Consider the following 15405-nt stretch of genomic DNA (forward strand, 5'->3'; position numbering starts at 1 on the left):
TGGCCCCCGGCCTCTGTCCACTGGCTGGAGCGGCCCGCAGGCCCCGTGAGGAAGGTGTCCCCTGTGACCGCTCTGCTCCACCCCCACTGCCCCATCCCAGGCGAGGCCTTCGGTGCTGCAGGGACATTGCCGTCCTGGCCCAGGCCCCGGGCTCCCCTCGCCCCAGGCCACGGAAGCATGTGTGATTCCAGGGCAGACAGAGGTCTCGCTCGCGGCCTCCATGCCCAGGCCTGGGGACACCGGGCAGGCGGGTGGAGAAGGGCCCCCCGTCCCCGAATGCACACGCCGGCGAGGCCCTGCCTGTGGCCCAGCTGACGGGGAGGCCAGACCGAGCCCCCAGGCGCCCGTGAGCGGGGTCAGCCTCTCCTACCTGCTGTCTCCTGGCGGGGCCCGCACTGTGGGCGTCGTTCTCCTGCAGCCCAGGCCTCGGGGCCTGCTGCCCGCCTTATAGAAGGAGCGGGTGGGGCTCCGAGGGCCCCCCCGCGCTGGCCTCAGTGTCTGAGCCACGTGGGGCTCTCCCGCCTCGCCTCCCGGAGGCTGTCCAGGAACAGGATGGGGTGGTACCCGGGGGGAGGGGGCCCGCGGCGGACGCCGGAGAGCGGGGTGCAGCTTCTCCCTGCTCGCCGGCGGTCCTCAGGGCAGCGGGGCTTGTGTCCCCCAGCAGAGGGGAAAGAGCTTTTCCAGAAAAATGAAGAACGAAAAGGCCCTTTAAGTGCCACAAAGCAAAAGTTTGAAGCGTGACTTGTGTGGCTGCGGTGGTCGGGCCACGGTGGCCACGTGGGCCCTGGGGGCCTGGCCCTACTGCCCGGCGTGGGGCCACGCGGCCCTCCCTAGGCAGGGCCAGGCCGGGTCCAGTGAGACAGAGCAGGCTCCGTGGCTGGTACGCTTTGGGGCCACAGCCCTTTGACGCCCCTTCATCTGGGGTCCGCTACCAGGCCTGGCAGGCTGTGCTCTGGGGCTGGGAGGGTCTCCTGTCGCGAGGCCCCTGCCGGCTGAGGCCCGGGCTGCCTGGGGCAGGCCTGGGCAGGCCACAGGCCAGAGGCCTCGTGCTTGGCCAGGCAGAGCCCAGCTCCCGCTTCTGAACAGTGTGGCCAGAGGACATTCCTGCTTGCTGACGGCTGCCCAGTGCGGGTGACGTCAGACTGCACCCGTGACGGCGAGGGGCATGGGTGGGGCTGCAGCCGCCCCCCCAGGAGACCCTGGAGCCCTCCTGTGCTGGGGAGTGTCAGCGAGCTGGGCTCGGCCTGCCTGTCCTGCAGCGGGTGCCCCCCGGACTGCTGCTCCCCCCGGCTTCCTCCATCCCTCCTCCGCCTGGGGCCCCAAGGGGCGAGGGCGACAGGGAGCGTTTCCCCTAGCAGGCCCGCCCCCATGCTCCGGCGGCTCACAGACAGGGGTGCAGCCTCAGCCCCGCACCTCCGCACTCGGCCTTCTCTGCACAGAGGCCGACAGCTGAGCTTCCAGGGGACTCTGCGATGTGGCGTTGGTGCAGGGTCACCCCAGGACCGTCCCCAAAACAGGCCCATCAGGCCCGCTGTCCTATGTGGGCTGGACTCAGGACTCTGCTGCCCACCCTCTGTCCATGCACACCAGTGGGGAGGAGCCTCAGGGAGGTGGCTGGACGCTCCTGCCAGCGGAGTCTGCAGGGTGGACCCCTCCTCGGCCCCCCTTGGTGGGGGGGCCTCCGGGTGAGTGGAGGGGTGTTTCCCATCCATATGCTCGGGATGGGGCCCCGGGGCTGCAGGCGTTAACGCGCCTTCCCCGGAGCCCCAGCTTCTGCAGGGAGAGGTGGAGACGGGTCCCAGAAGAATTTCCAAATTACAGGTGGGGAATTATTTCTCCCGGAGGCGTCTTCACCTCATCATTATGGTACATTATAAAAAGGAAAGTCTCCCTCCACAAGGACGTTCTCTGCTAACGTCCTCTCCTCAGCAGCTTCTGTTGCCCTCACACTATTTACGTCCTGGGCAACGACAGGAACTGTGCTGCTGACGGCACTGTTTCCATTTCTTAACGCGCCACCGGCTTCCACGTGACTTCACGAGGGGCTGACTTCTCCTGCCTCTTTTATCAACACCTCTGCACAATAGAGACCCTGCGCTGTGCTCTGACAAGGTGACCATGCTAGTGGCGCCAGGCGGAGCTGGGCTGGCCGGGGCCGCCGTCCCTCCCGGAGGAGTAACCTCGGACCTGGGCCCGCAAGACGCCACTGCCAGGGGCTGGGGGCCGGGGCCCGGGGTGTGGGCTGGGGGCCGGTCCACACCCAGCCTGAGCTGCCGCCCCCCGGCTCTGGGCTGTTGGAAGAGGCCCGTCCTCCCGACCATCACAGGCAGCCTCGGAGCCCAGGTCTCGGAAACCAACGGGGTGGACAAGGCAGGGAGAGGGCATGGTGAACCCGATGGCGGCTCAGGACCGCCTCCATCTCGGCCACGAGGGCGGGCATTCCCGACCCCCGGGATGCGCCGTGCGCCGTCCAGGGACAGAAGAGCAGGGTGCTCCGAGACCTGGCACAAAATGGCTGAAACCCCAGAGGCAGCTGTGTCTGCAGTCCTGGGAGGGAATCTTCCCAGATTCAGGTGCATTTGGACCCTGGCCTGGGACTGGGGGCTGGGAAGTGCATCTGACCCCAGTGGACGGCCCCACAGGGAAGGAGGGGCAGGCGGTGGGGCAGCCTTTGGAATTCGGATCCTGGACACAGGAGACTGAGGGGTGCCCATCCCCACAAACACGTGCTGCCCGTGCTGGACACCAGGCCACTTCCTGCCGCCTGCACTCGCCGGCCTCATCTGCTCAGGGGGAACCGCCTTCTGGGGATGGGCACCCACTCCAGGCGCTTGAGCCAGAAGCCGGAGCAGCCTCCGTGCCCCCACCCCGCACCCTCTCCGCGCCTCGTCTGCTCTCAGCAGCCCCGGCGACGCCAGCTCTGCCGCAAATACTTTCAACTCTGAACCACCATGCTCTCCGCGCCCACCACGACCTCGCGGGCCCCAGCACTGCCCGGCTGCTGCCAGCTCTGCCCTTGGTGGGACTCCAGGGTCCTCCTCACCCTTCGACCTGCTCTCCATGGAGCCAGGCCGCTGCCCCAGCTGCCCCCAGAGCACAGTCCGGCCGGGCCCCGCTCAGCCCCGCTCACTGACCCCCGTCTCGGACATGCTCCCTGCCACCTCCTCTGAATTGGCTGGATGGTGGCTTCCTGGCCCGTCCACTGGGTCACTCAGCTTCTGTTGGCTCTGCTGTGTGATGTCCAAGCCTGCAGAGCCTCCCTGGGGACAGGTCAGCCAGCCGTTCTCCTGGCCGAGTTTGCACGGACTCCGTGGGCCCTGAGGATGCCACATAAGAGGAAGAAACGCCCTCACCCCCTTATGCTCCAAAGGGGACAGTGTTCCTGGGGGGAGGGGTCCCGCCTCGGCCTCCAGGGCCCTTGGCGCTGCTCCTGGCGCGTTGCTGGGTCCTCCCCAGCCAGGCGGCCCTGTGAGCAGATGCGAGACTCCAGATGTGGGGAGTGACTTCTGAAGCCTTTGTGTCGATTTTAATTACAACAATTATGGCTTTATCAGCAAGATAAAGGTCACTGCCGGCCAGGGAGATCAGGCAGCTTGACCTCTCCGGGAGGGAAATGCCAATTAATTATCTTTTTACAGCCAACTCAATTAGACTCCCTAATCACCTGTGTAGGACGCAGAGGCGAGAGGCGCAGAGACCTCGTGCAGGCCCGGCTGTTCCCCGGGGGAGAGCCGGCTCTAGGCCGGATGTTTCCTCCGTTTGCGACACTCAAACCCCTAAGAGGTTATCAGGCCGAAGCGGACAAGCCGTCCTGTCTGCTGGTGACTAGACACACCGCGCAAGCCTTCAGGGCAGCCTCCATCAGCGAGGGGCTGGCGGGTTGCAGAGACAGGGACACACGAGCACCGGGGCAGCCAGTGAAGCAGGGAGGCCATGCAGGGAGGACACGTGGGCCCTGGGTCTCGATGACCGGGGGTCGGGGGAGGCATCCTTTAGGGCTGTGCACGGCCAGGCGGGCACCCTCGGGCCCCTTCTCCAGCCTCCCAGGCCCCTGGCGAGGGCCCCCTCTGGGCTGCGTGCCAGCCCCCCGACCCCCGTTTGTCCAGTGGGTACACACAGCTCTGCTGTGGCCTGGGGTCTGGCCTAGAGGGTCTCTCATCAGCCGGGCACGGGCAGAGAGGGCATGGGGGCATCTGTACTGGGCTCCCCTCGGGCAGAGAGGGCATGGGGGCATCTGTACCGGGCTCCCCTGCCACCAGGCCTGCAGACCTCTGTCCAGAGTCCCCGATGCTGTCTCCCCACGTGGCACGCGTGTGCACACACAGGCACACGTGCGCACGTGTCCCGACTCTCACACTCCCCTGCCCAGGGAGGTCTCCAGCCCCAGGGCCACTGCCCGTGCACCCCAGACGGAGCCACCCCTCACGGACCAGGCCTTGGTCCCGTTGGTGGTGTCTGCCTCGGAGGGCTTCCTAACATCTGGCAAAAACCTCTGAGGGACGGCTCCCCAGCCCTGCCACGGTTCCTGGAGGCTGGAGACGGGAGGAAAAAGAGGAGGTGCCCCTCCCCACTCACTGGATCCTGTCTGGGGCTCCTCCACGTGCATTTGGCGAACCAGCCAGAAGGCGTGCTCTGCGTGTCTGGACGGGCTCCCCCTACACTCGTTCTGCCGTCCGCGTCCTGCGGAGCTGTCCCAGCGGCACTTCCCACGCAGCGGACCCCATGGGCAGGGGCTCCCCTCAGCAGTGGATGCGTGTGTCCTGCCCAGGGAGATGAGAGTGACAGAAACGCCTGCAGCGGGGTAAGTGCAGCTCCGAGCTGCTGACATCTAACGGGTCAGCCTATCCTATTGGCCGATGGGGTGAGCGGTGTGGCTGGGAGACCCGAGTGCGCCCTGAGCCCCACAGGTGACCAGAGGCAGAGCAAGGACCCCTTGACCCTCCCACTCCTGCCCTCCTGACCCTGGAGCCGGGAATCAAGTCTGGCGCCCGTGAACCATTTGGTACCAGGAGATGGTCCAGGCCAGGAGGAGGTAAGAAAGGCCATGGCTGCCTGTTCAAAACCCTGCAGGTGGGTCCGTTTGGAGCCCGCAGGGACCAGAGTGGACGGGCTACTGTCCCCCAGGCGTGGCCGGACATCCTCCAGGAGTCCTGCCTTCTCACCCCACCTGGCACCCTCTGGACAGCTCAACCCATCTAAGATCCGGCTGCGAGCATCCTACACCAAGCGGGGATTGTTTCTGTTACAGAAAAACGAAGCCAGGCTCCTCGAGAAAGAACACAGGAAGTGAGTGCTAGGTCTGCAGCCGAGTGATGCCCCGGCTTCCCTGCTCCAGCCCTTCATGCTGCCTCTGCCCCCAGGGGCTCAGGGCCCTCACACCCACCTTCCTGCCCAGTTCCCATTCCCCCTTTCATCCACGCTGCCACACAAGAGTCCCTCCCAACCTGCGCCAGACTCAGGGGCCTCTTCCATCTCCTCCTGGCTCCTCCCCACCTCCCAGGGCCCCATCTGCCTGTGCTTCTCTGCAGCTTTCCTGCTGCCCACCTCCACTGGCTCCTCCATCCCCAAACACACTCCTCCTGGGCCTCCTTCCATGGCTTGTTTGGCTGCTGACATCCCAAGGATTGAAGCCTACTTCTCCTGGACAGTCCCTCCTGGCTCTTATGGCCTCAGTCCTTAGGTGTCCTTAGGACCAGGTCTGCCTGCTGTATTGTCCTCACCACCCTGACTACCACCATCATCCCCATCACCATCATCACCATCATTATCATCATCACCATCATCACCATCATCACCATCACCATCATCATCATCACCACCATCACCATCATCATCACCACCATCACCATCACCATCATCACCATCACCACCATCATCATCATCACCATCATCACCATCACCAGCATCACCATCACCATCATCACCATCACCATCATCACCATCACCATCATCATCATCACCATCATCACCACCATCACCATCACCACCATCACCATCATCACCATCATCATCACCATCATCACCATCACCATCACCTCCATCACCACCATCATCATCACCATCATCACCATCATCACCGTCACCATCATCACCATCCTCATCATCACCATCACCATCATTATCATCACCATCACCACCACCACCATCATCACCATCATCACCATCATCACCATCACCATCATCACCATCATCATCATCACCTCCATCACCACCATCATCACCATCACCATCGTCACCATCACCATCATCATCATCACCATCATCACCACCATCACCATCACCACCATCACCATCATCACCATCATCATCACCATCATCACCATCACCACCATCACCATCATCATCACCTCCATCACCACCATCATCACCATCATCACCGTCACCATCATCACCATCACCGTCATCACCATCACCATCATCACCATCATCACCATCCTCATCATCACCATCACCATCATTATCATCACCATCACCACCACCACCATCATCACCATCATCACCATCATCACCATCACCATCATCACCATCATCATCACCTCCATCACCACCATCATCACCATCATCACCGTCACCATCATCACCATCACCATCACCATCATCATCATCACCATCATCACCATCATCATCACCACCACCATCATCACCGTCACACCATCATCACCATCACCACCATCACCATCATCACCGTCACCATCATCACCATCATCACCACCATCACCATCACCACCATCACCATCATCACCATCCTCACCATCATCACCATCACCACCATCATCACCATCATCATCATCACTGTCACCACCATCATTCTCACCATCATCACCACCATCATCATCATCACCACTGTCCCCACCATCACTAACAACACCATCACCATCATCATCACCATCACTGATGTCACCACCAGGATTGTACTCACAGCCACATTATGGTCACTCTACACCCTCCAGGGGCCAGATCCTTTGATAAGCTCTTCCCATGTGGTTAACACGCATTGAACCCTCACCTCAGCCTAGAGGAGGAGTCATTGTCTCCCTATTTATGGAGGGGGAAACTGAGGACAGCCAGCTCCAGCCAAGGGGCCCTGCTGCTCTGCAGGTACCACTGTGGTGGAGGCAGGTGCACGGATCTTGTCTTTGAAGAGATCCCAGGGCTGGACCCGCAGGTCCCTCAGGAGCCCCTGCAAGGGCACCCTCCTCCACCTCAGCCTCGTCTGTCCAGGCTGCCTGCACCTGGGGTGGAGATACGTGCCTGAGAATCAGCCCCAGAAGCAGAAATTCACCTTGTGGGGAACATAGTGCCTCATCTGTAACTGGACCCTCTTACCCACCCGGGGGCGAGGCTTTGCTTTTTTTTTTATTAAGAGATTTTCAAACTTGAGAATTTCCAGGCGAGCAAGGGGACCGTGACCTGGCCTGGCCTGGCCTGGGAGGGATGGGCATGGTGGGCATTTGGAATCTCCAGTCCCTGTGGTGGGCGGCTGTGGATCAGGACCCCCGGCAGACCGAGGTCCCGGGCCCCGGCAGCCACCCCGGGCTGAGCTCAGCAGATCCTGCCTCTGGGGCCACGGCACCGGCTACTGAGGGGAAGCCCGACCCTGGTGTTGCCCGTCCTTTTGTGAAGCAAAGCCATCGTCCCCACTGGACGCTCAGAAGGGACAGGATGCACGTTCCTACAGCCTGAGCTTTCTGTCTGCCACGTTCCTGCTGCCAGTCGTGTTTCCCTCTGAAAGGAGCTGCACGCTCTGTACGCATCGAAGCTCGGCTGAAAACGCCCCCTTTTCAGAGACGTTGCACTGGGGCGTCCTGCCCCCTGAGGGCACGCTGCCCTGCCCCCTGAGGGCACGCTGCTGGCACTCTGAGGAACACGAGGGGCCATGTTGCAGCTGGCAAGCCAGCAGGGCTGGGGAACGAATCTGGGGTCCTCTCCGAGCCTGTTTCTGACACCCCCACCCACTCCCCGCCTCCACGAGGCTCCCCCAGCCGAGCCTTTTGCACGCGGCTTGGCAGAGCAAGGCTGGGCAGGCCCCACGGGCCCGGGGGAGAGCTACGCCGCCGGCCACCCACACGGGGGCCCCTGGAGGTGCCCACTAAGCCCCGGGTCCCCTCCGTCCCCGCAGTCCTTGGCCAGAGACTGGACAGCAGCGGCGGCCCCTGTGCTCCCCGTGCGCTCTGCCTCCTGCGCGTGGCTCCGCTAAGCAGCGGCCTCGTCCTGGGTGGAGGAGTGGGGGTGGGGAGGGGCCCGAGGACGCTGCGTCCAAGGTCTCGCCTGCGGTGATGTGTCCTTTCACTCGCTGGGAAGTTGCAGTTTCTAAAGCTGCCACTTTGACGACATCCATCCTGGGGGTCTCGGACAGCCCTGGTTAGAGGCCGCAGGGGCCATGAAGTGGCCTGAAGTGGGGCAGCCGGCGGTTGCCTTCCAATGTGAGGGCCCCTGCAGGGGGCGGTCAGCACGCAGAGGAGGCCTGGACTGCGGCGCGGGGCCCTCGCTGGGCCCTGGAGGTCCGGGGTCTCCAGGGGCGGGAGCTTGTCTTCCGGAGGGGACGGGGTCAGCCTCAGGCTGGGGGCTTGCGCTTCTCAACGACAAAGCACTCATGTGCTTCTGTTCTTCCAGGAAAGGGTGGAGGGGTATTTGTCACTGTGTCTAGGACACTGTCCGGCTGCGGAGCTTGTGGCTGGCGTGCGGGGCACGGCCCAGGTCACACCGCACAGGGCAGGGCTGGCATGAGGCCCGAGGCCCGGCGGGAAGGAGGGAACACAGCTGAAAACTGCCTTTAAAAAGAAAACGTGCTGATTCTGAGGCTTCGAGAAACGGCTTGCGGGGGCTCCAGCTGCCAGGCACCTGGGAGCAGGTGGGCCGGGGGGCGGGATCCGGGGAGGCCGCGTGACGCGCCCTCTTCCCCGCACTGCGCTGACGGAGCGGAGCGAGCACACACTTGCACACACACACACGAGCGTGCACACGACTCACACGGCCTCATTCGCACACAGGACGCAGCCACACGGGAAACACTCTCACCCGTGCGCGGGCCCTCCACGCTCTGGAGCACACGCACACTCACACCCGTGTGCAGACGCTCACCTGGGGTCTGCACTCACACGCGCATTCACAGGCCCACGAGGGTAGCCCCTCAGGCCCGGGGCGACCCCTCCTGGTGGCGCCCTGCCAGTCCAGCCCCCTCCTCCGCATCACGCTGTCCTGACTCTGCCCCGCCCGTGGGGGCCCCAGGCCAGGCCTCCAGGACAGCAGCGACCCCCCAAGCAAGCCCCTCCCCGGTGCCTTCGGAACGAGCTTCCTGACGGTGGCCGGGTCCTGGCCCCTCGCCCAGGGACCCTGGACAAGTCAGGGGGCCTGACTCACCTCCCACCCTCAACAGTCTCCAGGCTAGAGCTGCTCCTGACCCGTAGAGGCGAGACCCCAGTGCCCTGCCAGCTGGGCCGTGGCCGCACCGACCAGCGCCTCAGCCGATGCGGGAGCCTGACCCCAGCGTGGTGCCCTGGGCTGTCCCCCTGGACGGAAGCCCGCAGGCAGCGTTGGGGCTGACACGGGAAGGCCACAGGCTCGGTGACGTGTGAGGTGACACGGGGGCAGAAACTGTGCCCAGGAGAGCCCCTGGGGCAAGGCTGCAGACAGGCGCGGGCTCTGACCACAGAAGACGGGGAGCCCCATGGGCGGCGCCCACGTGGGCGGCAGAAGGGCTGACGCGGGGTCCCGGGCGCGGGGCGAGGCAGGAGCTGCCCCCACTGATGCTGGAAGCTGCCAGCAGCCACTGGTCGGATTTGCTTCTTGGTCCCCTGTCAGAACGTAAAGTTAAAATCAATAAGCCACCGTCCCTGGCTGGTCTGGTGGCTCTAAGGGGTCTGGGGCCCAGCCAGCAGACGGCCTGGACCCCCGCCAGCAGACGGCCTGGACCCCCAAGGTCATAGGGAAAGAGCCCACCTGGCCCGCCCGGCAGGATGTCCTCACCTCGAGGCCACGACGGGGGCTGAAGGGGGTGGGCCGGGCCGGTTGCCCGCCGTGCGGTCCCCCCTAAGGACACGTGTGCACCCAGTGCGAGCGTCCACGGGGGTGCAGATCTGCCGCCATGCCAGACCTCGGCTGCACTGGGAGCCTGGGTGCCACCCCGCCTCCCTCTGCTCTCCACCCTGTGGGTCCCACCAAATGGCTCCAGAGATCCGCTGTTGGGCCAAAGGGCGTGGGGCATCCGAGGCAGCGCAGGGGCTCTCCCGCTGGTTGTGCCCTGGGGGTCGCGGGACACTGGGAGGGGCTGGTGTCCTCTTGCCCGGCCCCAGACCCACAGCCATCCATGGGAAGGAGGAGCCAGCGGGGGCTCCCACTGGACCCACCCTGGGGGTCAGGCCCCCACCACCCTGCTGACCGGCCCCTCCTCCTCCCTGGGGCTCCCAGGCCACAGGGCCACCACAGGGCCAGAGGGCCCAGTGTCCAGGAGAGCCACCAGGGAGGGCACCCCCTGAGGCCCCGGCTCCCAGGAGCTGTGGTCTCGGGGTCCTGCGGATCCCGACCCCTCACCCTCCTGACGCTTGGTTCCGGGCAGACATCCCCCCTCACATCTGAGCTCACCTCCATCATTACCCACGGCGTTGGCCCTGGCAGCAACGCGGTATCTTTTTATATTTCTCTGGGACGTTTCCTCTAGCTGGGATGGTTCCTAGACAAGAAGTTTTTAGCACAAATTTTCCTTTAAAAGTACGGCTCTTTCATACTATTCTGCCATGATTAACCGCAGACAATATTAAAACGTGTTATCACCCCAAGAGGCAATGAAATTTCCGGAAGTTCTGCCACACATCCTGTCACCTCTACTGGCAAGACTGGGTCAGCAGCAAAGGGCACCTTGATTTTTAAAATCATCTTATAATTACGATGATTCCTCCTAGAGCCCATCTGATGAATACTCAAAACGATTGTTCAACAGTGAAAAAGAGGAACCACTCAGACCAATTGGAAACATTTCCTGGGAGGGTTTTGTGCATTAAAAAAAAAAAAGCAAGCAATCCCAGGTTCTCCCTCACTGCGACGGCTTTTTTAGGTTCCCAAATCCAATTTACAGGCTCAGCCAGGCTGACAATGTCCGACTCGCAATTACCAGCACCTGCATTAGGATTCAATGGGTTTAAATTACCGGGGTGGGGGGGGGGCAAGGCAGACACCCCACTGACAACAATTAACATAAAAGGGTTCTATCGTTTAAAGCTGTGGGTGGGAATTACAAAAGGTTAAGAGACTAAATATAAAACATTTTTTGAATGTAAAATCAGTGTGCTTTGTTACTAAAATCTGGGTGCTGTAATTTAACCAAAATAGGGTTTAGAAGATCAGGCGATAGCCACGTCGATGAAATCCTCTTTTCTTCTCAACGGAAAGCAAATCGTCTATTCAAAAGTTAAAAACAATGGAACAACTGAGATATTTCCTATCAACAAAATAATAAAATAGAGTTTGAATTACATGTTACTGACATTAGGCCTTGGGAAAGAGAAGGCATTTTCTCGCCTCCTTTTACTTATTTGTATAATTAGAAGCCAAGTTTTTAGAGGGTCCACTTTCTTAATTGCCCACCAGATGCGGGAGGGAAGATGCTGACCTGCCGTCCTTGAGAACCTGGCCCCGGCTGGGGGCGGGGTGAGGGCCGAGCCCCCGGGTAGGTGCTCGGGAGGCCTGGGTGAGGCCGGGCGGAGGGGGGCTGAGAGCCCTGAGTGGGGGTGACTTCCAGGGGCCCGTCCTTTGTGCACAGGCCTCGGCTCCAGGCGCCCAAGGTTCTGAACCTGTGACTGAGAGGCCGCATCCCCTCTGTCCAGGAAAGTCTGGGGGCGGAGCGTGGGGCACGGGGTGCCAGACGCCTGTAGCTGCTGCCGCCTGCTGGGGCCCGTGTTCACGCACCCCAGGCTGTCGGCACGATTCTCAGAACAGGCTGGAACTGGAAAATTGCTTCAAAATGTAAGACGACTCGGGCTCTGCTCTAACTTCAAGTCGGCCTCAGCCGCGATGCTTCTGCTCCGGGCCTCCTTCCCTCCCTCCTGTCCTGGGGCAGCCCGACCTCCAACCTCCGGGAGACCCCTAACTGCTCCGAGGTTTGAACCCGACTTCATGCTCCAGCGGCGGGGGTGGGGTGGCCTCCCCCACTCGCAGCGGCTCCCCACCTGCCACACCCAGCGCTACCTCTAGGAGCAGGCCTGCAGGGCCACGTGCCAGGTCCCGCTGGCCCGACCCGTGGCCGGGCCCCCAGCTCTGCCTTCACCCACCGGGGCCTCGGCTCAGGGCCCGGGGCACTGCCTCCTGTCAGTGAGTGAACCCCATGGCAGGAGGGCAGGGCAGGGCCAGGGGGGGCAGCTCCGGACCCCCAGCCCTCAGCCCCAGCCAGCCTGCCCCATCTGGCGGGCCGCCCACTCCCTGGGGGGCCTCATTAGCTCCCGAGGCTGCGACACCCTCACGGCGCCCGTTGGTCTAAAAGAATCAGCATCTTCACTACCAGCCTGTTTTACCAAACCCATTAATCACGACCTTACAGTCCTGTCGCGGGGCTGCAGGGTGAGGTCACAGGGTGGGCAGGGGTCACGGACGGGGCCTGCTTCCTAAAAGGAGACGGGAGGGGGGGCACCGGCACGGAGGTGGCAGGAGGCCAGGATCCTTGCCCGCAGGCTGCTTCCCGCTCAGCTGGTGCCCAGCAGGGGCCGGCAGTGCAGCGTGATGACACGGTGTCTGACTCGGGCTTCCAAACCGCTTGGCAGACGGCTGGGTGACCACCCTCCCCTCCTTCTCCGATGGCAGAGCCGGGTCTGAGCTGGCAAATCGCGTTGCTTGTCTCCGTATGGCCTGGTGTGGACACGTAACCAAGCTCTGGCCAATGAGGTGTAAGCGGCAGTGGGAGTGATTCCCCCGGGAAGCTGCTTAGAAGCGAAGGGCCCGTCGCTCCGTATGCTTCCGCCTTCCTGCTAGCTGGAATAGGGGCATGATGCCTGGCGCTTGTGCGACCCTCGAGGACCACGAGGGGGTGCGCAGAGTAGCAGAACAGGAAACAGACGTGCGAGTCCCTGGCAATCAGGGACGTCGCCCCTGCCTCCGAACTTACGTGAGCAGCAAACGTCGATGGAGTTGGAGCCCCGGCTGTGTTGAGAGAAGCAGCGAAGCCTCGCTGTCAGCGTGTGGTCTGCCCAGGAAGAAGCCAAACGCAGCAGGCATGCGGTGAGCTCCGTGCCCTGAGTCAGCTGGAGAGACGGGCGACCACGGTGGAGCTGCCCGGTGAGGGCAAGGGGCCCAGGGACAAGGCCTCGGCGAGAGCCGTCCTGTGTCTGGCTCTGTGGCACGCGTCGGTCATGGCAGGCATTCAATAGCGCCCGCGACTCTGGGCCGAGAGGGAAGCCGGACGTTTCACTGGACTCCTCTGCGCGGGGGTCCCTGTAATTCGCTTCAGTAGAAACTGTCACCTCAGAGATTTCCTGGCCCAAGTTTATCTCAGGACTTGTGCTGAATTATCTTTCAATCTGAAACCCTCTGGGTCTCTTCGAGACCTGTCCGCGTGGGGATCCTGGCTGAGGCTGGTGCCCCGAGGGCGCGTTCCCCAGGCTTCCCAGGGCCCACGGCGATGCCCCCGCCCTTGGACTCAGCAGGGGCCGCCTTCTGCCTCCGCGTCCTGCCCCTCACGGCCCTCGTGCAAGTTAGCGCACAGGCAGAGCCAGCCACCCGAGCCCCTCAGGCCCCGTGCTGGCTGGAGAAAGGGCCACAGCCGTGCTGGGGTGAGCATGAGAGGGACGGGTTTATCTCTCTGGTTCTGAGAATACAGAAGTTCACTCTTATGAGGAAAGGACCCCTGGTTTTTGATCCCGGTACATGTGGGCCTGCCCCAGAACTCCGCACTCTGCTTTCCTTTAGGATGAGGGATAAATAAAACTTAAAGAAAAGATATCTGTCCCCATATAGTCATAGAATAAGCCATTGTATTAGAATTAGAAAAGGCTTGGGACTTCCTTGGTGGTCCAGTGGTTAAGACTCTGTGCTCGCAGTACAGGGGGCCAGGGTTCAATCCCTGGTCAGAGAACTAGACCCTGTGTGCCAAAACTAAGACCCGGTGCAGCCGGATAAATACATAAATATTAAAAAAAGAAAAAAGAGGGCTTCCCTGGTGGCGCAGTGGTTGAGACGCCACCTGCCGATGCAGGGGACGCGGGTTCGTGCCCCGGTCCGGGAAGATCCCACATGCCGCGGAGCGGCTGGGCCCGTGAGCCATGGCCGCTGAGCCTGCGCGTCCGGAGCCTGTGCTCCGCAACGGGAGAGGCCACAAGAGTGAGAGGCCCACGTACCGAAAAAAAAAAAAAAAAAAAAGAAAATGCTTGCTCCTTCCCTAGCCCAGCAGCCCCGTGTCCCCCTCTGGCCACTTCGAGGCTTTGCTCTGCCCACCAGGGTCCCAGGTCCGACTGGGTGCCCCGCAGGCCTGCAGCCCAGGGTCTGCCTTCCTGCTGACGGGGTGCGGGGCCCCCGAGTTGAAGCCGTTTCCTCACTGGCGGCTGACCGCTCACCTCCTCACGGCAGGGCTGGAGCGTGCACCACAGGACAGACGGAGGACAGACAGACGCAGCGTGTTCACCACCCTGGGCCGACCTGGGCTCCCCGCAACACGTCCGAGAGGCTCGGGGGCAAGGCGAGTGTCATCGTGGGGGAGATGCTCTGCTGCAGCTGTGTCTGTGGGGGGAGACTTTCACCGGGAACGGTCCTGCGTGAACCCGCTCGCACGACGGGAAGCATCAGTGCTATAGGAGGAGCAAAAGCAGAAGGGAGCCCACCTCCCTGAGCTCTGGGCGGCGGGCCCTCTCCCTTCTCGGGGGCACTTTCCGGGTCAGACCCGAGACGGGGACGGAGTGGGGCGCAGGGGCTCGGTCAGCCGTCCTGGAGGTGGACGCTGTGACCACCTCATCTGGCAGAAGAGCAAACTGAAGCCCAGGGAGGGTCAGCTGGAAAATGATGGAGACTCTCCGGCCGGTCCCCAGATGCTCCTGCCGGGGACCCAGGGCCCTCCGACTGGGCGCCGAACACAGAAGGGTGACGGACGGAACCCAGCGGGTCTGTGCCCCTCGGCTTCCCTATGGGGCACTTTCTACAGCTCAGTGCCCGTGCTGAGCTGCGCTGAGTCCAGCCCGCAGGCCCGCACTCGGCGACGCGGGGCTCGCATTCCGCATTCCACCGAGACCTCCCAGCGGCTCTGAAAGCCCTCCCAGCGGAGGGCCTGGCGCCCAGTGAGCCTTTTTACACAGAAATACAAGCACGTTCCCCGACGACAGTGCAGCCAAATTGGCTTCCATAAACTGAGGCGGAAGCAGGGATGGGGTCTCTGGCCAGGCTGGCCCCGCCTGCCCCATGAGGGGGGCGCCCGGGGCTCAGTCTGGACGTGCC

Source organism: Stenella coeruleoalba (genome assembly GCF_951394435.1).
Source record: "Stenella coeruleoalba genome assembly, chromosome: 1".
NCBI lineage: Eukaryota > Metazoa > Chordata > Mammalia > Artiodactyla > Delphinidae > Stenella > Stenella coeruleoalba.